The sequence below is a fragment of the Salmo salar genome, chromosome ssa28, assembly GCF_905237065.1.
Source record: "Salmo salar chromosome ssa28, Ssal_v3.1, whole genome shotgun sequence".
Taxonomy (NCBI): domain Eukaryota; kingdom Metazoa; phylum Chordata; class Actinopteri; order Salmoniformes; family Salmonidae; genus Salmo; species Salmo salar.
In genome coordinates, this window is record NC_059469.1 from 5510683 (window position 1) to 5535555 (window position 24873).

Consider the following 24873-nt stretch of genomic DNA (forward strand, 5'->3'; position numbering starts at 1 on the left):
CTGCCAACTCTCACGCATTGGCCGTGAGACACATGCATGTGACCCTCTTCTCACGCTCACATGCCACACCTCTTATATCTCACGCATTGGAAAGTACAGCTTTTATTTTTCTAAACTCCAAATCCTTTTGAAAATCGGAGCATCTGCGGCCGCAATCCAACATCACACACGGAACCTCTGTCATTGTCCTGTCTTGCCACAGCACTGTGAACCGTGGCTCATGGAAGCATATGATTGGTCTACTTATGTATGGAATCAAGGGGATTGGAGGCACATGTTAAAGAACCGCCCCTCAATATTAATATAGAGTTTAATGGAGAGAGAAAACGTTCTTCGATGAGTTTATACAACTGTAAAAAGAGCAGCACGGTAGCGCTGTTTTATGTACAATGTTGTCAACAAAATGAGGTTGCTATTACTCCTTTCTGTATTGCAAAATGCAGCCTTTTGACAGAATGTACTAAAATCGATTTAATCCGCACTTGCATTAGTCCCCTCGTTCCAAGATGGGCTTTTAGGCTGTGACAATGAAAAGGCAGCAGACAGACCTATAATATATTTTAGCTGGGAAGTTTGGTAGGGTGCCCTGATTTGTAACAATGAAAATAATTTTGTCAAACAGATTGTGAACCCAAAAGTATAATTTTGATTCTAGAGTGGGGTCCAATAAATAGAAAATGTATTTGGTTAGGTGTAGGGGAATATTTATGTCATCTTGTCTTCAGGATATTTTATTATCAGTTGAACAATTCTCATTCCTAACAATGGGCTGAAATAAAGGGTAATTAGTGTGCTTGTCAGCAAGAACCCTACTGTTATTCCCCACATTTACAGTATTTTATTGTTCCACTTTTTCTTGAAGGTTGGGTGACATTTTCAAACACCCAGCACTTGGGAAACACAGATCAGGGGTGGCCAACCCTCCTGGAGAACTAGCAGGATTTCTACCAGCCCTATTTTAAAGATATAGTTCACCAAAATTACAAAATGTTTGTGTCCTTACCTTGAAAGCAGTCTATGGACAAGGAGACTGCAATCTATGATTTGGTTACCCACTGCCATCAGCCATTCATATGATTTTTTCCAGTGCAGAAGATTCCCACTGACCTTCCCACTGTTTCTCCCATTTGCCTGTCTCCCCATCTAATTCCATTACTGTCTGAATAAAACCACCTAAAATATATCAGCATACTTTACATTTCATCCCCCAAAAATCTCAAAGTAACAAAGTCGTTGAATTTTGAGTGTTCATTTAACGTTCAAACCATTCCGAATACACCTGACCTGTGTTTTTGTTTTCACCCTGGTCATAGGCCTAAGCCATGTCAAAATACATAGAATTCCAGGAAATGTGCTTTAAAACAGTACAGACCCCATCTAGGAAAAATCTCACTTTAAGCTTTCTTCAAAAGTTGACAGGCCTGTGTGTTAATGCAATGGGGCCATGAGGGTATAGCAGTGTGTTTTAGCCCAGCATGGTTCCCTAAACATTTACCCTGGTCATGACACCCCATTGCCCCCCTACACGCCCAGTTAACACATGGGTCTGTGAAAAGAGCAGAGTAATGTTGTCCCACTGAGAGTGCGAGAAGAACCCTGGCAGGGAAGAGGAGGGATTAAAGGAAAGGGCTGGCAGCTGGCCATAGCAGCCCCTTACCTCCATCTTTCCCGCTCCACTCACCATTACCACGTCAATATCTCTCCAGTTCTGCCTGCTGTGTCCAGCTCTACACCTCTGAACCACGATGGCTGGAGCCTACAAACAATGGCATCTTGGTCTCTCGCTCTCTCTCTCTCTGTCACTCACTCACTCACTCACTCACACAATCACTCACTTACACACTCACTCACTCATGCCAGTGTTACATAGGCCGAGAAGCCATACATGTAATGTGTTGAGAGTGCCGATGAGGCCTTGGGGGAGTAGATAGAGCTATATGGTGGGGCGGAGCTGGGCGTATAGGGTCGCTCTCAGGGCCAAATTAACCCATCAGAGTCTAAGCCCTGTCTTAGCCGGGGGAGGGGGTTCTACTAAGCTTATGGAATTGTTTTAAGAAGGTCATACCAAGGATCATTTAGCTATTCGATTTTTTATTTAAAAAAACCTATATCTAAAAAAAAAAAAATGACATTTTTTGAGGGGCCTTACTGCTATTAGCCCTTTAAAACGCATTGAATAACAAATACACCACATAGAACAACAGATAGTCCCCCAAAAATATGAAGTGTCTATCCTGTATCTGAGAGATTATAAAAAAGATTTGGAAACATGTCATTTAAAAAAACAAAAACAACATGTATTTAACCCCATATTTTTGGCATTCAACTTTCCTTTCCTCCCTCATCTTCCCTGCCAGGGTTTCCACACTCTCAGTGGGACAACATTATTCTGCTCTGTTCACAGCGTGTAGGGAGGCACTGGGGTGTCATGACCAGGGTAAATGTTTAGGGAACCATGCTGGGCTAAAACACACTGCTATACCCTCATGGCCCCATGGCTTTAACACACAGGGCTGTAAACTTTTGAAGAAAGCTTAGAGTGAGATTTTTCCTAGATTGGGTCTGTACTGTTTTATATCTAATTTCCTGTAATTCTATGTATTTTGACATAGGCTTAGGCCTATGACCAGGGTGAAACAGGTCAAGTGCTTTGAACATTAATTAACACTCAAAATTCGACAATTTTGTTACTTTGAGATTTTGGGGGGGGATTACATTTAAAGTATGCAACAAAAAAAAAACATTTTTATGTTTAGGCGGTTTTATTCAGACAGTAATGCAATTAGATTGGGAGACAGGCAAATGGGAGAATTTTACATATACAGTGCAGTATTCAGACCCCTTTAATTTTTGCTATTTTGTTAAGTTACAGCCTTATTCAAAAATTGATTAAATAATTTAAATAATAATAATAAATAATACATCTACACACAATATCTAATAATGATAAAGCGAAAACAGGTTTGTTTAATTTTTGCAAATGTATATAAAAAGAAAAGAAAATGAAATTCACATTTACATAAGTATTCAGACCCTTTACTCAGTACTTAGTTGAAGCACCTTTGGCAGTGATTACAGCTTTGAGTCTTCTTGGGTATGACGCTACAAACTTGGCCCACCTGTATTTGGGTAGTTTCTCCCATTCTTCTCTGCAGATCCTCTCAAACTCTGTCAGGATGCATGGGGAGTATTGCTGCACAGCTATTTTCAGGTCTCTCCAGAGATGTTTGATCGGGTTCAAGTCTGGGCTCTGGCTGGGCCACTCAAGGACATTCAGAGACTTGTCCTGAAGCCACTCCTGCGTTGTCTTGGTTGTTGTCCTGTTGGAAGGTGAACCTTCGCCCCAGTCTGAGGTCCTCAGCACTCAGGAGCAGGTTTTCATCAAGAAGAAGCTCTGTACTTTGCTCCATTCGTCTTTCCCTCGATCCTGACAAGTCTCCCAGTCCCTGCCTCTGTAAAACATCCCCACAGCATGATGCTGCCACCACCATGCTTCACTGTAAGGACTGTGCCAGGTTTCCTTCAGATGTGACGCTTGGCTTTCAGGCCAAAGAGTTAGATCTTGATTTCATCAGACCGGAGAATCTTGTTTCTCATGGTCTGAGACTCCTTTAGGTGCCTTTTGGCAAACTCCAAGTGGGCTGTCATGTGCCTTTTACTGAGGAGTGGCTTCCGTCTAGCCACTCTACCATAAAGGCCTGATTGGTGGAGTGCTGCAGAGATGGTTGTCCTTCAGGCAGGTTCTCCCATCTCTGTCAGAGTGGCCATCGGGAGTGGCCCTTCTCCCCCGATTGCTCAGTTTGGCCAGGCGGCCAGCTCTAGGAAGTCTTGATGGTTCCCAACTTCTTCCATTTAACCCCTGTGTTGTCTTATGAGTAAAAAATGACTCGCCACTATGTTTAACAGCAGAGAAAACCCCCTAAATGATATTCTTTCAACTTGAAATTTCATGACTTTTCCTAGATTTTCCCCAACCTTAGAAAAAGTGAAACATCGCCTTTGTTCGTATTTCCATGAAAACTGTACACCACCAGGGTACAGAGATTGTTTTAGGGTCATTTTTGACCAGGCAGTTATAAAATAATTTACACACCACAAAAAAAACACACACACACACACACACACACACACACACACACACACACACACACACACACACACACACACACACACACACACAATGAGAAATTGAGATTATGTGTGCTACTGATTAAACTCAGCCAGCAACTCCTGAAGAAGAAGATCACCATGGTTGGCACAGTTAGAAAGAAGAAGCCTGATTCCCCCCTGCACTCTTCGCAACAAGGGGGAGAGAGGCCTTCTCATCAAAGTTTGCCTCCACCCCACCACCACTCTAGTTTCTTACCTCCCAAAGAGGAACAAGAATGTGGTCCTCCTGAGAACACTGCACAAAATGGCTGAGATCAGTGATCGTGAGGACAGGAAGCCAGCCATCATCCTGGACGACAACCACAACAAAGGAGGCATGGACAACCTGGACAAGGTTATTGGAACTTACAGCTGTAGGAGGATGACTGCCTGCTGGATGACTGCCTGCTTGATATGGATCAAGATCAACCATACCTGGATGTCTGATAAGTGGAACAAGAGGAGGGTGTTCCTGGAGCAGCTGGGAAAGGCACTTTGTAACCCCACACATTCAAAGAAGGGAGCGTCTCCCCCGCACAGCAGCCTCTGCAGCGCTTGTGAAAGCTGTTCAGGGGGCTGAATCTTGTCCTGATCCACATGAGGCTGCAGCTGGGGCAGGCAAGAGGAGGAGATGCCAATTCTGCCCCCCAAAGAAGGACTGTAAAACAAATACTATGTGCTGCACATGTGAGAAATACATATGCAAAGTCCATGCACACACACTTGCATACTGTCCTACATGTGCTAATTAGAGTTGATTGATTTATGTTCTTCACATTTTTGTTTTCTATCTATTATCTTATTTTATTCTTATTTATTGTTGTTGTTTATATACCTTGTGGGTGGGGGCAATGGTTAAAAAAATGGGAGAAGACCAGTATTTTGTAGTTGAATTCCTCATTGTACAGTATATACGAATATATCGCTATGTTGCCCAAAAAGTTCAAGCATGTTATTGTTTCCCTTCAAATCTACTTTCTGCAGATTTCTGCTACTTACTTAGGCTATACAAGTGCTATCTCTTGCTAAAAAAGTTATGTTTACACCTATGCAGTACCTTTAGCAATAATAATAATAAACCTCTACTTTAGCAAAGAAAACAATTATGACAGGTGTGTGGTAATAAAAACGAGTGGTGTCCACCGATTAAATGCAGTCTTTCTGCATTGTGAAGAGGGAAAACCCAGATATTCACAAAGTTTGTGATGAATGACAGGTTGTTTCTTCATGCAAATAGATTTAGGGTGTAAAAATCAATGAAGCTGCTTTATTTTAGGGGTTTAGTGAAGGTGGGGCATTTTTGACTGTTAGGACAAGGGGAGTATACAGAATGTTAAGACTACACAAGGGTTAAGAATGATGGACGCCACTGTAGGCTTGGGGACCTTCAATGCTGCAGAAATGTTTTGGTACACTTCTCCAGATCTGTGCCTCGACACAATCCTGTCTCGGAGCTCTACGGACAATTCCTTCAACCTCATGGCTTTTGCTCTGACATGCACTGTCAACTGTGAGACCTTATATAGACAGGTGTGTGCCTTTCTAAATCATGTCCAATCAAGGATGATCAATGGAAACAGGATGCACCTGAGCTCAATTTCGAGTATCATAGCAAAGGGTCTGCAAAGTGATGTAAATAAGGTATTTATGTTTTTTCTTTTTAATACATTTCCAACAATTGTCGCTTTGTCATTATGGGATATTGTGTGTCGATTAATGAGTAAAATAATGTATTTAATCAAGTTTTTAGTAAAACTGTAATATAACAACATGTGGATAAAGGAGTGCTTCCTTGCCGAATGCACTGTATACTGTACTTATACCATTTTTTTCAACTGGTACAAGGGGCCTTCAGACGAGTTCTTTGAGGCCTGTGGGCGTCCTTGAGCAAAACAACCAACATATACATGCTCGTGAGAGTTTCACCTTTGCACATAAGGGTAATATCAGTGTGTAGCCCAAACGGTTTGGATGCTACTGGCAGAAGTTGGCAGATCGGCTGTACTGATTTCAGACAGAGTCTCTTGACAGGTCGTAGAGCAAAATGACGAACACCATCGTGTTTGTAAGATTCTCAGTTTTCCATAGAGGGCTAAACCGTTCAGACACTACAGACGATTTTGTGAGGAGGATTTTTTTATTATGCTAATTCGATTTCCGCACGGACACGGACATCGACCTTAGGGGGTTTAATCAACGATTCTGTAATCGGCAGGCAGCGGCAGCAGCGGTCATGTATTATTCATAAAGCTGATTCTCCCCGTGACTCCGGCTATCACAATTCATTAGATACACTGCAGGAGGAGAAGATTTCTGAAGTCCAATTCAATGGAGTCTCAGCTGAGGCCCTCTGCTGCTGCTCAGACTGACTTCTGGGTTAAGGCTCTATGTGATTCAGGGAAGAATCTGTGAAGTATCTGTGTGCTTTTCTCTGGGTAGAAGTTGCCCTTAGGCACTTTTCCCAAATGATGAGTGCGGATACAAATGAGTGCGGATACATAAACTCAGCAAAAAAAGAAACGTCCTCTCACTGTCAACTGCGTTTATTTTCAGCAAATTTAACATGTGTAAATATTTGTATGAACATAAGATTCAACACCTGAGACATAAACTGAACAAGTTCCACAGACATGTGACTAACAGAAATGGAAAAATGTGTCCCTGAACAAAGGGGGGGTCAAAATCAAAAGTAACAGTCAGTATCTGGTGTGGTCACCAGCTGCATTAAGTACTGCAGTGCATTTCTTCCTCATGGACTGCACCAGATTTGCCAGTTCTTGTTGTGAGATGTTACCCCACTCTTCCACCAAGGCACCTGAAAGTTCCCAGACATTTCTGGGGGGAATGGCCCTAGCCCTCACCCTCCGATCCAACAGGTCCCAGACATGCTCAATGGGATTGAGATCCAGGCTCTTCGCTGGCCATGGCAGAACACTGACATTCCTGTCTTGCAGGAAATCACTTACAGAACGGGCAGTATGGCTGGTGGCATTTTCATATTGCAGGAAGGGTACCACATGAGGGAGGAGGTTGTCTTCCCTGTAACGCACAGCATTGAGATTGCCTGCAATGACAACAAGCTCAGTCCGATGATGCTGTGACACACCGCCCCAGACCATGACGGACCCTCCACCTCCAAATCGATCCCACTCCAGAGTACAGGCCTCGGTGTAACGCTCATTCCTTTGACCATAAACGCATATCCAACCATCACCCCTGGTGAGACAACACCGCGACTCGTCAGTGAAGAGCACTTTTTGCAAGTCCTGTCTGGTCCAGTGATGTCTGGTGAGGACCTGCCTTACAACAGGCCTACAAGCCTTCAGTATAGCCTCTCTCAGCCTATTGAGGACAGTCTGAGCACTGATGGAGGGATTGTGCGTTCCTGGTGTATCTCGGGCAGTTGTTGGTTCCATCCTGTACCTGTTCCGCAGGTGTGATGTTCCAATCCTGTGCAGGTGTTGTTACACGTGGCCTGCCACTGGGAGGATGATCAGCTATCCGTCCTGTCTTCCTGTAGTGCTGTCTTAGGCGTCTCACAGTACAGACATTGCAATTTATTGCCCTGGCCACATCTGCAGTCCTCATGCCTCCTTGCAGCATGCCTAAGGCACGTTCACGCAGATGAGCAGGGACCCTGGGCATCTTTCTTTTGGTGTTTTTCAGAGTAAGTAGAAAGGCCTCTTTAGTGTCCTAAGTTTTCATAACTGTGACCTTAATTGCCTACCGTCTTTAAGCTGTTAGTGTCTTAACGAACGTTCCACAGGTGCATGTTCAGTAATTGTTTATGGCTCATTGAACAAGCATGGGAAACAGTGTTTAAACCCTTTACAATGAAGATCTGTGAAGTTATTTGGATTTTTACAAATTATCTTTCAAAGACAGGGTCCTGAAAAAGGGACATTTCTTTTTTTTGCTGAGTTTATTTTTTGCTTATTTGGCCTCGCTGGTTTTTACGCACCAACCAACCTTTTCGGAGAGCGGGATGGTTCTCTTTTTTTCAATATTCCCCCCATTGCACATGATCCTGTTAAATTGTTTCTCTTAATTTGTTTTCTTTCATCCATCTCTACACATATGGTTGTAATGTACTGTAGCTTATATTGTTTATAGTATAGTCTTTTTAGCTTCAGTGTCCATAGTGAACATAATGTTTGTGGATTGTGTACATTCTGCTTCTATATATTTGGTCCATATTTTCTTTTGTCTGTCTGTTTGTTAGCTGTCTGTTATTGTCTGTCTACAGCAGCACCATTTCACAGAGTCAAATTCATGTACAGTTGAAGTCGGAAGTTTACGTACAGCTTAGCCAAATACATTTAAACTCAGTTTTTCACAGTTCCTGACATTTAATCCTAGTAAAAATTCCCTGTCTTTGGTCAGTTAGGATCACCACTTTATTTTAAGAATTTGAAATTTCAGAATAATAGTAGAGAGAATGAATTATTTCAGCTTTTATTTCGTTCATCACATTCCCAGTGGGTCAGAAGTTTACATACACTCAATTAGTATTTGGTAGCATTGCCTTTAAATTGTTTAACTTAGGTCAAATGTTTCAGGTAGCCTTCCACAAGCTTCCCACAATAAGCTGGGTGAATGTTGGCCAATTCCTCCTGACAGAGCTGGTTTAACTGAGTCGGGTTTGTAGGCCTCCTTGCTCGCACACACTTTTTCAGTTCTGCCCACAAATTTTCTATGGGGTTGAGGTCAGGGCTTTGTGATGGCCACTCCAATACCTTGACTTTGTTGTCCTTAAGCCATTTTGCCAAAACTTTGAAAGTATGCTTGGGGTCATTGTCCATTTGGAACACCCATTTGCAACAAAGCTTTATCTTCCTGACTGATGTCTTGAGATGTTGCTTCAATATATCCACATAAATTTGCTTCTTCATGATGCCATCTATTTTGTGAAGTGCACCAGTCCCTCCTGCAGCAAAGAACCCCCACAACATGATGCTGCCACCCCAGTGCTTCACGGTTGGGATGGTGTTCTTCAACTTGCAAGCCTCCCCCTTTTTCCTCCAAACATAACGATGGTCATTATGGCCAAACAGTTCTATTTTTGTCTTGATTTTGTCCAAAGTAAGAGGAAAGTAAAATCAGTTAAATTGATAAATCACGCTTTCTTTACCGCAATGTCAGCTTGTTTTGACATCGCCTTGTTGTTTTTAGCTATATAGATGATATATTTTTGTTTTTTTCAGGGAATTTGGAACTCTTTTAGACAACGTGGTTAAGCCCCCCCCAAAAAAAATGGTTCACAAAAATGACGCTTCCACCACAGCGAACTAAACTGCAGCGCTCTCTTACCGCACCAATACCACTGCACATGCAAACAGATTGGCAGGGAAACAGCTGTTCACTCATTTATTGTGGTAAATACACAGAAGGCTAAATTAAGGCTATAATTCAACAATTCCCAAAATTGGGTTTGCAACCCCATGTCTGATATGAAAATGGGGTCGCGGGAGAATTTCCAAAATCCTGAGAAAAAAAATATGTACGCAAATAATATATATATTATGATATCATCTTTGTATCTCAAAATCATTGTAATGTGGTTAACCTTAAAAAATGATTAAAATCTAAAATAGAAAATTCCACCACTTAGATCATGTGAAAAAGCCACACTTGATCCTTGCACTTGAATCATTGCCATGGTGAATGGCTAGGCTCTATACGCTATGAAACCAAACACTATTGCAGAAACTTTGATAATAACAGACACAATTGATATGTTGAAAACAATGCGTGGGGAGACAGAGACACAGAAACTCACATCCATACCTTTGTCAGAAAACACTGTTAAACAAATAATTTATTTGGGGCAGCAGGTAGCGTAGTGGTTAGAGCATAGGGCCAGTAACTAAAATGTTGCTAGATTGAATCCCAGGGCTCAGACTGACAAGTTAAAAATCTGTCGTTCTGCCCCTGAACAATGCAGTTAACCCACTGTTCCTAGGCCGTCATTGTAAATAAGAATTTGTTCTTAAATGACTTGCCTAGTTAAATAAAGGTTTAAAAAAAAGGTATGCTATTGCTAGCAATCAAGAGGATACTCTGACTGAAAAAGGCAAAAACTCCCCAGCTTATGCTCTCCAAATGGACGTTAGCTGTGAGGGCCGAGATGCCCATGCATTGACTTTTGTTCACTATACATGTCGGGGGATGCTATTCACAAGGACATAATGCTCTGTCTCACAATTCCCGAGCATGAAACGGCACAGGGGATGTTCCGTGCGCTGCGTGGCTATATTGATGAAAAATGTGTTCCATGGGATTGAATGGTGGGCTTTTGCACACATGGGGCTCCATCTATGGTGGGACGGTGGGCAGGCCTCTGCACTCTAGTTATGAATGTGTCTCCCTCTGCCATATGGACGCATTGTATGATACACCGAGAGCAACTGGAGGCAAAAGAGCTGACCACAGAACTCTGAGATATACTGCAGCAGGTAACTTCGATTGTAAACTACATCAAACCACATTTAAAAAAAAATATTTGTTGAGGGAGAGCAGGTATATCGGTCCGCTAATACAGGACTAGTGAAGACCCAGTGCACTACTTTGGTAGTTTTACATTTTGATTCTTCAAGGGGTGCTGCAGCACCCTCAGCACCTCTACTTCTCGCGGCTATGATTCCTTGCCTATGTAACAGACATATTTGGGAAACTGAACGAACTGAATGAAAGCAGGCAGGGGAAATACAAAAGTAACCGAATCAGTGGATTCAGCGGAAATAATTTTTTACTGGGAAAAAAGTATTTCAAAAGCAAACCATGCTCCCTTCCCTCGGCTGTGTATGTTTCTAACAGAAAACAGCATCAATAAGTGTCCCACACGAGTGATGACTGCTCACCTCTAATACTTGGAAGAGCATTTTGGGACCTACTTCCCAATCCGTTTGACTGTGATCCTGGCTCAGTTGATATGCCGGTAAGTGAAATCAAACATCTGATCGAGCTGTAATGTGACCGAATGCTGCAGACAACACATTCATGGGTCCCCACGGAGGAGTTTTGGTTCCTGACTCAAACAGAATAACCTGCCGTCTCATTCTGAGCATTAAAACTCAAGGTACCTTTTGCCAGCTCACATCTGTGTGAAGCTGGATTCAGTGCTCTCATCTGCATTAAAACCAAATATCGATCCAGGTTGGATGTGACAGCAGAGATGAGGTGCGTACTGTTGACCACGCCCCCTGACTTTGAGAAGCTCCGACGTGACATGCATCAATCACACCCATCTCCTTAGTGGTGGTGAGATAAGAGACATTATGTCAGACTCATTTCCAATTGACTGTCATAGTCCCACATTAAAAGTATGTGATGGTGAGTTGAGAAGACAATCAGAAATACTGTTAGAATGTTTTTCAATTGTGGGCATTAGCCTCGAATAAAAAAAGTTAACTTTGGCTGTAAATTACCATTTTGTTTTTTCACATGGTTGGGGTCGCGGAGGGTTTTCAGAACCCCCGCTATAATTGGGTTACTGTATGTCTAGTTTCTAAAACATATTTTTGTTTCATCAACCAGAAGTAAATAAAAATGTAACACATAAAAACACAGAATAATTTAATCAATATAATTTGTAGATTAGATTTAGCTACAATATCACAAAGTGGCAGAGCCCAGGAACTACCACATGTGGATCGCTATTTCTCCAAAATAGTCTCTATTGTCCTCATCTTTTAGTCTACAAGCGAATATAAATGGAATGTAGATAAATAACCGAACATTGAAAACGATTAGGCCTACTTTGAGATGCAGCCGTCACCACATGTGGATCGTTATTTCTCAGAAATAGTGATAATAGTGATATTTCTTCTGTACTCATTTGTCTGATTTGGTAGGCAAATATAATAGTGTTTCACCTGAAATACCCTTTTTAATAAAGGATAGCTGTAAAAACACTCCTAATACACACACATTATTATTATTATATAAAGTTCTTCCCAAAGAAAGTGACACGTGGAGAGAATGGCAGGGAGTTAGGGCTAGCTGTCATAAACACACACACACACACACACACACACACACACACACACACACACACACACACACACACACACGCTGTCTGCCTTCTATATACTGACAGTAAAGTACATGTGGTCCATTATTTCATTTGATCTAATGCAGGTCGGTCATATCCCGGGTGGGGGCACAATACATAATAATGGACCATACAGCCGCTCTAAACAAATAGTGTATCTTGGGGTATGAGCTGCCTGCCGTGTTGAGAGAAACTCTCGTCTAACGAAGGAGATAAATGGGTTGGAGGGCAGTATGTGTGTGTTGGGTGTGTGTGTGTGTGTGCGCGGGTGCCCGTGCATGGGTGTGTTGGAGTGGGGGGTAAGTGAAGCATTGCTCGTCAACAGAGTGAGCGATTCCCATAGAAGATGGAGGACATGCCAGAGTGTTCCTCCCCCTCCTCCATCCTCCCTCCATCCTCTCTCCTGTGTCATTTATCAGCTTGTTATGCCGCTGCTGCTGCTGTGTGTGTGTGTGTGTGTGTGTGTGTGTGTGTGTGTGTGTGTGTGTGTGTGTGTGTGTGTGTGTGTGTGTGTGTGTGTGTGTGTGTGTGTGTGTGTTCGCTCGCTCGCGCGCGCATGCATGTGTGCGTGTGTGAGGTGGAGGGGCATGCGGAGAAGTGTCATAGGGGCTAATTGAATTCTGATTCCCCCCTCCTTGAGACGGCCAAGTGTATCCCTAACTGGAAGCAGCAGTCCCTAGCTAATCGCATTAAAAAGTTTCCCTCGACAGTGAATATTATGGCTAACACGCAGCGGGCGACTTTAGGACTGTTTATCAGGGTAATGTATCTCTGTCACTGAGGCTGCTGTGACATGAAGCTCCACCTGTCTCCCCACAGTGTAGAGAAGTGGGATTTCAGCTCTGGATATTGGCACCATGGTGTATGTGTGACAAGACGTACGCCTACTACAATTGGTTCGTTCTGGCTTTTTCCATGGCTGTGCTCATGCCCTTTTCTGCTCTTGCACACTGTGTGTGTGTGTCTGTACCTTTTTGCCTGTCTCTGTTCCTTCATACATGCCGCATCTCTTTCTCTCTCTCTCTCTCGCTCTCGCTCTGTGTGTGTGCACTGTCCCTGCGGTCCTCCGGGTATCAACTGACCGGCCGACAGGACTATTTATTCCTAGTCTTTTATGATGAGCAAATGGAAAAGGGTTTCCCCGGGCATATGCTGAGGCCAGTTCATATTGTTCCATCAATCGTGCCCTCCTCTTCCCACCCCTTCCCTCCACTCTCCTCTGCCCCTGGAGGCAGAGAGTAGCTGCCCGGGTTATTATCACTGGTTGTCTTTTACGGGTTGAAAATGGGTTGAAAATGGCAGATTTGGGCTCTGATAAGTGCCGACATTGGAACGCAGTGGCTGTACAGTGTGTTAGAAATGATGTCAGAGCTCAGGCTCTGCACTTCCCAGCGCTGTAATGGTTTTGACTGACAGCCGTTCTGAACTTGAGCAAGCCACAAAAAGTTGCCCCCCCCTTCCCTCCCGCAATGTTTGGTTGTCTGAGTGAGGGAAATGCTGTAAATGATGAGGACTCGATGCATTTTGAAAGATGAGACGTTGAGGATTGTAGTGAACGCCGCTTCGATGTCATACGAGCAAGCCAAACACCCGCGAGTCAAAATGTGCACTTCACATTTCCATATCATAAAACTCATGTCAGATACAGTGTAAAGGTTTATGATCACTATGTTTGAATGTACAGTTACAGTATGACATGGTGTCATACCCTGGGTTGTTCTGAACAGAATGAACCTATGTTTGTCTGTTGTGAAGACAATTTGCCATGGAACATGCATCTGGATGCGCTCGTGACCATTCTATGCGCACCAAAATTACAATCTGTTTCTCTGAATTGACTTGTGAAAGCCTAACACTGTGAAGTCGCATTCTATAACTTAGCTAGTCATGCTGGCAATAGAACAAACTTTCAAATGTTGCCCACCTGACCCAGATTGCGATTTATGATGGCCTGTGTTTGGATTGTGTAAACAGCACCAGTATTTTTGTGATGGGGGGGATTCAGGGTTGTGTTCCCCCTGTGCTTTCTCTAATTCTTCAACGGCACAGCTAGGAGAGCTGAAATAAGCACCTTATAGTTGAAGACTCTTCTTTGAGTCATAAAAGCGCATTGAAATGACTTAGGAACTTGGCCCACTTTGGAGAGGTGTGTGACCACTTGGAGACACCAGTTAGTCCTCTCACTCATACCCTTGTCATTTTTGTTGTCTTATGTTGTACCTACCCCACATTTTTCAGGAATATTCTTATGTTACTGAACGTATGCAGCTTATTTTCAGATTTTGTTATCAATAAATGCTGCACAAAGGACAGTAACTGTAAAATGCACATAAAATCAACTGTGCAATGTTTGGATTCAGTCGTGTGTCAGGTGAACTCTTGTGTCCTCAACTTTGGTCTAATAATTTCATCCTTAATCTCCAAACTGTTCCTTTTCAATTGCGACTATGCTTGTCATTGCTGTCGTATGAAAACAAAACAGAAAATAAACTTTTTTTTACTAAACAGAAACTTTTTAGGAAATTGAAAAACTGCCATATTTTTCCATTAAAGAACATACAATTATGAAACTTAAGAAGCTATTTTGACTACATTTTCTAGGTCCTAGTCATAAAAAAAGGAAAATTGGCAAAAATTTTGTTACATGTTTTTCATCTGACAGTGACATTATGCATATGCTTTTCATATTTCTTTTGTAAGAAACATTTCAATTTAGCCCTATCCATATAGGACAATTCCCACGAGTGTAAAGGGTTTATCTGTTCCGCTTTAATGAATGATTATATGAAAGCTCAGCAAAGTCACTGTTTGGGGGGGGGGGGCGTATACCGGAATGTCCGCGCAGTGCTGCAGGAAAAGCGGGCGTCTCCTCCTTTGAATGCTGGAAGGAAAAATAGCTTTGGCGTTCCCACTAATAGAATCGTCTGTGCCACAGAGTCGGCTTATTAATGTGTTCAAGCTGTGAATGCTACGATACGATAAGCCAGGCCCATGAAGCACTGCAGTAGCACTGAGCTCTGACACGCGTGACTGTCATCTTACTAGCCACAAGGGTAGACTGAGTCGAAGAGGAGAGGTTGGGACGTGTGCAGTTAGCTGCTTGGTAGTTTTTCCCCGAGGTTGAGTACTGTACCTCCCAGGAGATCCGTGACTTCCACCACATAAAACAACCCCTAATTAACCAATTAGCCTGTGTTTATTATTAATGTTTTCTCAAGTGCAGTAGCTCAAGTGGAGGGTTGTGGGCATGGATTGTAGTGTATTCCCTGTACATGATTGCAGTCACTTTTATCTGATTTCTGTGTGTACATAATCTCTTTGGTATTCTGTGTCATGTTGTTTAAAGCTGCTGTGTGCGCTGTGTTGCTGAACTGTGGCAAGATCAAATATTCAACGTTTACGTTGCAGAAATAGCATCTGCCTCTCAAGAACTCTTGTGTAGTGGGCCAGCTGGGTTGATTTGAAGTGAGAAAACAAGGTTTGTGTGTGTGTGAGAGAGTGCGCAAGCTTGCATGTGTGTGTGGGTACTACTTGAGTGTTGGTGTGTACTTTGTGTCGTGTGTGTGCCCTGTCTGTGTGTGCATGCGTCTCTGTGTGTATGTCTATATATACAGTATGTATGGAGTACGTTTGCTCCATTGCTCACTCTCTAATTAAGAGAGGCCGTGCTGCTGGCCTTAAGAGGGGCACACTGGGGACTGTCCCATTGTTAGCCCTGTTATTTCTTCCTGATTCTCTTTCTCTCCTTGCTCTCCCCCTTCTCGCCCTTCTCTCCCTCCTCTCCCCCCTGCTCGCCACCAACTCCCCCAGTTCTCCCCCTTCTCTTCACCTGCTCTCCACCTGCTCTGCCCCAGCTCTCCCCCTTCTCTTCACCTGCTCTCCCCCTTCTCTCCCCCTGCTTTCCCCCTTCTCTCCCCCTGCTCTCCACCTGCTCTGCCCCAGCTCTCCCCGTTCTCTTCCCCCTCTCCACCTGCTCCGCCTCTGCTATCCCCTGCTCCCCCTGCTCTGTGTTTAATGGCACTGCATTACTCCAGGGAGAGGCAGCACCGGGTAATAGGCAGTAAATGAGTACTTATGCACTATGTGTCAGCCCCTTCAACACAGACTATGCTTCAAAACAGGCCCCGCTGCTCTAGTGTTGTTCCTACTTATTGCCACCTTGCTGCCTTCAATCTGTTCTACATTACAACAACCACTATTATATGGAACGTGAAGGCTCGGAAATTAAGATGAACTAAAATGGCATTAGCTCAATAGGCAATACCCAGTGAAGTGGAGGACACAAGTAACCGTTTGTTATAAATATCAGTGGTACGATCAGCGTTTAAAATAGCCTATCCCGTACAACAGAATTGGTTTAACACAAAGTCATATCAGAATTGTAGGCCTAATGAATGGGATGCAAAGTTTGGTTAAAGTTGAAACTTTGAGACGTCCAGTGGACTGTCCTTTACTTTAACAGCCCAAAGACTGCAGCCCGAGCTTGGTCACCCAGGACACACCGGACCAGGGTATCGCCAATGACACAATTTACTGGGGAGGTGGTCACGGAGTGTGTCGACACATGGCTGCAATAAGCCTGTTCTCCATTCGGACTGCATACTAATTGGGGGATTGAGGAAGTTCTTCTGAATGTGAAACATGGAGCAAATTAAGTACTTTGAAAATGAAATGTGTACTTATCTGCTCAGATAAGGTACAATATCATCTTGTGTGTAGCCAATCCCCATAATAATCCCTTTACAACATGACTGTGGTTTAATTTTCACACTGCCTGGCCGGCCTTGGAATTAAGGGCAGCTAGCCTAGCGATGCCGGGGCCACACTAGTCCCTAGACCCTTTTTGTCCTTATGTAGTCAAAGACAATGAGAGAGCTGTTGCTGAGCCTTTTGTGTGCTTGAGGAGGAAGAGTTGTTTTTTTTGGGGGGGGTTTGAGTGACAGCCCAAGTGCATGATTGCATATGCTTAGAAATGTACTACTTTGGACACTTTTTATTGTGAGTTAGTGATGTTGTGGGTTTAGACAGTGGATAATGTCCTCGTCTTGCCTCAGCCTCAGATCCCTTCAGATCTTCGAATACTGTCAGTTTAGTAGGTGCTGCCGTACTACTTACCACAGATTGACATGGAAGACCTCACACCAGTAGAAGGCCAATCAATACAGATATGACCCTTTTGTGTCATAGCTGTCTGTTGCTGCATTTACCTGCCTTCGTTGGAAGGTGCAGCGACATTACATAGTCCACAGTGTTCAAGTTTAAAAAATTGTCAGAATAGAGAGTAGGGTGCTATTTCAGACCCTACAGTATGTCCTGTCCCCCCCTGGCTACGGCTTCATGTGAGCCCCTTCCATGTGAACCTCTTTATGCTACATTTCACTCAGGCCCTCAGAGTGTTAGTCAGTCAGACTTCCCCTTCATTTGATGAGAATTGACATTCCAACCTCGCTTTTGCAGTCACGTTGTGCTTATGACAATATATACCTGTATGTCATAAGGATGTGGTACTGGTGATGTTAAACACCCCAATAGTTGTTGAGATCTGATATTCTACGCAGTGCAAGACAAGGCGTAGGTCAATGTCATATCGTCAACCAATCACATTTGTCAAATCCTTTCGTGCTAGATTCCAGCGTGACATGGAGAGGACAGTTATAAGGACTTACAAACAGCGTGCTTCTAACAAAGAGCCACAAAAGTAAGTAAATAGCTGTATTGGACAGAGATACAAGGTCTTTTCGCCAAACTTGTGAGGCCCTTCATCCTTAGTTGCTCATTCAACATCTGTTCTGTTACTTCACTCAATCCAGTCTTAAAAGTCTCCCTTCCTAGCTGTTCTACATTCCCTGAGACCAACCAGAAATGTTTCCTTGGCCAAATATTCCCAAATAGTCTCTCGTTTCTGCATCACTGCATTTTGTCGGCTAGGTATGCTTCAGAAGCTCGCTTGATGGAGGGATGTTTTGCGGGGTGAGATGCTGCCCCAAAAAGTATTAATGTAGCCTACACTGTCCCGCGAATGTTCCACAAAATCATCCTGTTGTCTCACGTTTGGGTATTTTAAATGTGGTCCCCCTATCAGTCACCCTCTGTTGGCCATTTCCTGGTCCAGATCGGCTGGCTGGAGCTGGCTGGAGTGCCAGGGACCTGCGGAGCCGTCAGCTGCCCACCTGGGCATGAAACAGAGTGGGGGATATTAGCAGATTTAGCTTGCTGCTCCTGGTACTCTGACATTGTCTGCAGCCAAGTGCAGACAATAATTCACAGGTGAGAGGGGGAACGGAGGAGAGGAGGCTGCCTGGCGCCCTACTGCAGGTGTGGACGGTGACTATGGGGAAAGGGGGAGGGGGCACGGATCATCCCCATGGCCAGGGATTCTCCATTACCTGTAAGCAGATTCAGTTACTAGTATAAGTATAGGTGTAACGCTGTAAATATGCATATCGAGTTGATTTTACAGGTGCAGGTAAAATATCATATGAAAGTAATGTATGCTGGTTGTCTCCATGGGGTATGGCGTTCTGATAGGGAGTTCTTATGGGCATGAGTCTGTGTTCAGAGGTGTTTGACCTGTCATTGGAGAAGAATGCAACATCTTCTGTAGTTTCTGACTGAGATCCATTGCTCAGATCAATGTGAGCTTTTCCATGTGGGTTAATTCAATTGGCACTTCATTGTCTACTGGCCAAGGCAATTCATCACTGTTGGTTCTGGATGGGTTTATGGACTAGAGCAGCATTACTCAGCATTTCTGATCCCAGGGACCGTCAAGCAATAGTTCTCCTTCAAGTTAGGATTCTCCTCCGAGTAGTTATCCGATGGAGCGTTCAGCAACATCTTTGGGGCCGGTGCCGGTCCTGGAACCAGGAGATGAGGATTAATTGAAGAGAGCGTCTAAACTGGAAACTAGAGAGAGAATTTCCTATGCTGCACTGACTGAGAAGAACCCATGGGGTCTCTGCCCTCAGAGGGCCTACCCTCTCTTACCCTCTCCTCCACACTACAATTAGCCCCCGTTGGTGTCTTGATTCGCTGGCTTATTTCTGATGAGCTCTCCTTACCCTCCTTCACTTACCCAGTCACCCATGGTGCTCTCCTCTGGGCTCTCTCTCTCTTTCTCTCTCTCTCTCTCTCTCTCTCTCTCTCTCTCTCTCTCTCTCTCTCGCCCTCTCTCTCTCTCGCTCTCTCTCTGTATCTCCTCATTTAAGAGGCCTTGAAAGTGAAAACGCAAAGGCCTCTCACAGGAATAAGAGAGAAGAGAGAAATCAAGCTTCTCACAGTGCTGGGGGACTTTTATCAAACAGATCAACACGATGGATTTGCCCAGTCATGTGTCGTTGACATTGGCATATTTCAATTCCCCACTTTATCTAAGGCACATTCTTGTGCCTGACATGGTGATACTAGGTTCTGCCCAATTTTCTCACCAGCTGATCTAATGGCCTTGATAATCAATGTGTTGGGTTTTTTAATTCTAAATCCAATTACCGTCCATGATGGTGAGTCGTATTTTAAAGCCAATCTCTATGGATGAAGTAACCCGGTTGAAAATGGGGTGCATTTGTTCATATCACCCCCCCCCCCCCCCCCCTTTCCCCGCCAGTGACAGAGAGCAATTTGCGTTGACAGACCAATTTGTTTCCCTAGTGGGCCTCAAATTGGAAACCTGCACTTCCGTGTTTGAACATTTCTCACACCCAAAATAAGGTTAATTAATTAGCCTGAGTGCCAACTATGAGTCTCTTGGGCCACGGTCAGTAAATAAAATAAAAAAGGAATGAAAACAAATGAACTGTGTGTGTTGTTTTATCAGTGCTTGAGCCGGGTAATTCCCCATGACCCTTTATGACCCAGTCATAAAGACACTCCTAGCTGTACTGCTCCTGTGCTGGTCTTTGGTCTGTTAGCCAGAGGAGTGCAGCTAGGTCCTTGTTGACAGAAGCATTAGTAAAGCCCAGTGTTTTGCCTCACTGCCTCACTGCCTCCAGGCTAAAGGCCCAGTAGCCCCAAGAGGAGGGCCCCAGCCCCAGCCCCAACACCAGGCCCAGGTCTACCCCAGCCCACCCATCCTCCATTCCCCATTGGCCCCCTGTGCTCCCTCCTGTCTGCAGGCGGACACCCCCACTCGGTCACCACAGCTCCCTCACACACCATCATACTGCGAGGTCCAAACATTTATGTTGGGAACCAGGGCGAAACGGATGTCCCGGAAACGAAAGAAAGTCTGACTTCTATTAATCAGCTGGACCGGCTGCACGGGAGGAGAGTGGTGGTGGCGCAAATAAGGGCTAACGCAGTGCTGCTACCAAGGAGAAAAACACAGAGGGCTGGCTGGGGAGATGGACAGCGAGGATGGAGGGACCAGACTAGGGGGAGAGGGGAGGGGGTGGCACAAATGAGCCACCACCACCACAACACAGAAATAACTAAAGGAGAGGGGGGGTGAATCAGAGGGTGAGAGAGGAGAAGGGCAGCGAGAAGGGGATGTGGGGGGTGGAGGTCTGTTCCCTCATGGAGGATTGTGTGTGTGTGTGTGTGTGTGTGTGTGTGTGTGTGTAGTGTGGTGCCCTTCCACCATCCACCTCTCTCCTTAACACAACTGGCAATTAACCACTCTAGTAACTGGGTAGGATTTATTGTCTTAAATTAGTTAATGGTTTTAGCCTCTCCACATGACTGGAATATGGTGATTAATTGTGTGCTGTATTCGCAATGCTGTCAGATATATTTTCAATTAGCTCGCCATCACCTGATTAATATTATCTTATATGCCTGTACAATGTCACAGATCACATACGTGAAACAGCTCAGTGAAAAATTGCACAGTGTGATTCATTGTGTGGACGCGGCGCTGTATATTTGACGTGTATAAAGTACTGTATTCAAGTGAATCTCTCCGATGGTTGAATACAGCTCATGTGTTGGCCTCTCTTTTGCAACGTGAGACTCATCGTGTATATTTATTATCCTTGGTCACACCAGCTGAACATTAGCTTCCTGTCTTCTTCTCGCTGTTTCTCACTACCTTGATTTGTTCTTGGTAGTTGTGCACAAACATTTCTGTGGCTGAGTTAGTGGGTCTCACTCTTGACCTTTCGCTCTGGCATTTTGAAGCTATTTATGGGAGCCGCGCATACAGTATTCGTCACAAGTCTCTGAAGACATGTCGTTTTATGGACACAAACGTGCTGAAGACACTGATCTCTCCTCCGAAAGCCTGCAATGTGTCTTTGATAACGCAAGACACTGCAACGCTGCAAGAACAAAAGAGCCACGAGTGTTTTTTGTTGAGGTGCCATTCATCAAGGGTCGGGGATCAGCAGGATATGTCTGCTTGAGGAGAGAGAGAGAGAGAGAGAGAGACTTCAATGGCTGTGGAGGGATGTTTGCTGTAGGAGATGGGAGGATGAGAAGGGATTGAATTTAATTTAATTTATTTTGTGTAACAGACATGCACAACAAAATGTACAATGTGGACCCAGAGGATATCACTTGAAAGTATTAATTAAAATGCTTGTTTCCAAAGTGAGAAGGCAGGAGAACAGAGGGATGAGAAGGCAGGGAAAGCAGCGATGGATGGGGGAGATTGGCAGGATTCTATTAATGGGCCTGGTGGAGACGGGGGCCGGGGCCACAGAGTTAAGTAATGATCTATAAGGCACACTCTTCTCTGGGATCACCCCCAATTGCGAAATGTTATTGCCATAAACAGATGTGTGCATATCATGAATGCATCTACATTAATTGGCCCATGGTGGTTTCAGGGGGAATGGGGACACAGTGAGCAAGAGCAGAAAGAAGAATTATATTTCCCAAAGTATTTACTGTGCTGGGCTGAGAATTACCAGCTGGGTGCCCGGGCATGGTGGACAATGGCAACCTGAGCATTCTCTGGACCCAATTTCACTTGAACTACTGCTGTGTGACCTTCATGCTGCTATGAAACACCAGTGTTTTAATGTAAGAAATACATTCCCATGCTGCACAAAGTTGTGGCCCATACAGAACCATATATTATTGAAAAGGGCATTATGTATTTAGGCCTGTATCTGTAGTGTAGGATAATAAATTAGGTTGGCTGAGGGAGGGAGGGAGGGCTAGCCAGCCCAGTTTTGCTGTTTGCAGTGCTCAGCCATTGGCTGGGCGCCGAGGCATCTGACAAGGGAGAACATCTGGCGTCATTTCACCTATTAACCAGCCCTGGAATGGGATCTAGGGGGAAATAAGACACAAGCAGACATTTAAAACAAGATTATCTGTGCTGATGATGACAATGTCTGTCTTTCATTTATCGAGCGCTACTGGCTATGCTTAACCTTATAATGAAGACACGTACGTATAACTAAGCACTTCCTCGAATGCTGGACGTGAAGTTGATGTAGCACTGGAACATTGTTATAACCCATGTAATCTCTCTCATGGACCGACGCACCTAACATAACTGGTATCGTGGCGTCTGTCAACAGACTGTGGGATGCGCAGATGTTTTGTCAGTGATCATTTGGACAAATCACGATTTTGCAGGTGTTCGCATCTTTCGAATTTCGGAAGGGGAGGGGACATTTGGCTCATGAACTTGCCTGTAACTTGCAAAGAGAGGGGGGTGGAGCTTACGCCCTACTTCCGCTCCTTGTTCTAGTATCTTTTCTAATACGTCTCCCCCCCCAGAACTGAACCAAGCATCTGACACAATTATGCAATATTTTAGTTCTGGAATTTCAAGATTAGAACCCATGTAATTAGCTTATAAAATCAATTGTTTATGTCGTGTGTCATCATAGCATGGGTGTATGTGATTTGAGGTTAGGCCTATACACGATACATAAGGAGGGTATTATCATAGGACTCGGAGGGAAAAGAGGGCTGTAATGTGGTAATGGTTAGTTCAGTGCAAGCCCTAATTAGCCATGCAAACTGGCTTTGTCTCTGTTATCATCCTGCAAACTTCAGGCAATATGCTCTCCTCTCTATACAAGGGATGCTCTTCCTCTCCAGCAGCTTGGTTCACATCAGCAGCAGGGGATTGAGACTGAGGCGGATTTTTACACCAAACTCATTTCAAATATATTAAAGTGAGCTTAATGCGTGAGCAAACCAATTTCGCTCTTTCTTTATCCCTGTCTCCTCAGCATGTACAGATGTAGAAATGTAATCAACTTAGCGGGAACTAAAATTGCTGAGGTATCATTGTGTATATTTCAATTACGGTCTCATTGATTGTATTACAGAATCAGTGGTGAAGGCACAGAGACACACAGTTTCTATTCAGTTAGAGATGAGCTTCTTCTAACACTGCAGAGCTGGTAGCACTGTTGCAGTACGAGTCCGGTCTCACTTGTCTAGGTGTTGGATACATTTGTACTTGGTCTTGACTCAGTCTCGGATAGTGAGGACACTGAGGACTCCAGACACCAGCTAAGACCAGCAGAGTAAAAAAACTCATAAAAAAACTCATAAAACTGCTCTGCAGGGCAGTATATATAAACTCTATTCTTGAAACATTAATACAGTATATTAACAGCCTTAATGTCTATTATAGCCATGTTTGCTCAGTGGCGAACCTATAGGCCTTCAGTGTGTGACAGGTTAGTACAGTGGTGAACCTATAGGCCTTCAGTGTGTGACAGGTTAGTACAGTGGTGAACCTATAGGCCTTCAGTGTGTGACAGCTTAGTACAGTGGTGAACCTATAGGCCTTCAGTGTGTGACAGGTTAGTACAGTGGTGAACCTATAGGCCTTCAGTCTGTGACAGCTTAGTACAGTGGTGAACCTATAGGTCTTCAGTGTGTGACAGGTTAGTACAGTGGTGAACCTATAGGCCTTCAGTGTGTGACAGGTTAGTACAGTGGTGAACCTATAGGCCTTCAGTGTGTGACAGGTTAGTACAGTGGTGAACCTATAGGCCTTCAGTGTGTGACAGGTTAGTACAGTGGTGAACCTATAGGTCTTCAGTGTTTGACAGGTTAGTACAGTGGTGAACCTATAGGTCTTCAGTGTGTGACAGGTTAGTACAGTGGTGAACCTATAGGTCTTCAGTGTGTGACAGTTTAGTACAGTGGTGAACCTATAGGCCTTCAGTGTGTGACAGGTTAGTACAGTGGTGAACCTATAGGCCTTCAGTGTTTGACAGGTTAGTACAGTGGTGAACCTATAGGTCTTCAGTGTTTGACAGGTTAGTACAGTGGTGAACCTATAGGTCTTCAGTGTGTGTCAGGTTAGTACAGTGGTGAACCTATAGGTCTTCAGTGTGTGACAGGTTAGTACAGTGGTGAACATATAGGTCTTCAGTGTGTGACAGGTTAGTACAGTGGTGAACCTACAGGTCTTCAGTTTGTGACAGGTTAGTACAGTGGTGAACCTATAGGTCTTCAGTGTGTGACAGGTTAGTACAGTGGTGAACCTACAGGTCTTCAGTTTGTGACAGGTTAGTACAGTGGTGAACCTATAGGTCTTCAGTGTGTGACAGGTTAGTACAGTGGTGAACCTATAGGTCTTCAGTGTGTGACAGGTTAGTACAGTGGTGAACCTATAGGTCTTCAGTGTGTGACAGGTTAGTACAGTGGTGAACCTATAGGCCTTCAGTGTGTGACAGGTTAGTACAGTGGTGAACCTATAGGTCTTCAGTGTGTGACAGGTTCGTGATTCTGAAAGGACAGCAACTGTAATACGA

General features: G+C 44.1%; 1 protein-coding gene across 2 annotated transcripts in view; it reads left to right on the forward strand.

Moving 5' to 3' along the window:
- Window positions 1–24873, forward strand: part of LOC106589364 (glutamate receptor ionotropic, delta-1) — a 453450-nt gene that overhangs the window by 58795 nt on the left and 369782 nt on the right. The gene's annotated exons all lie outside the window — the stretch shown is intronic.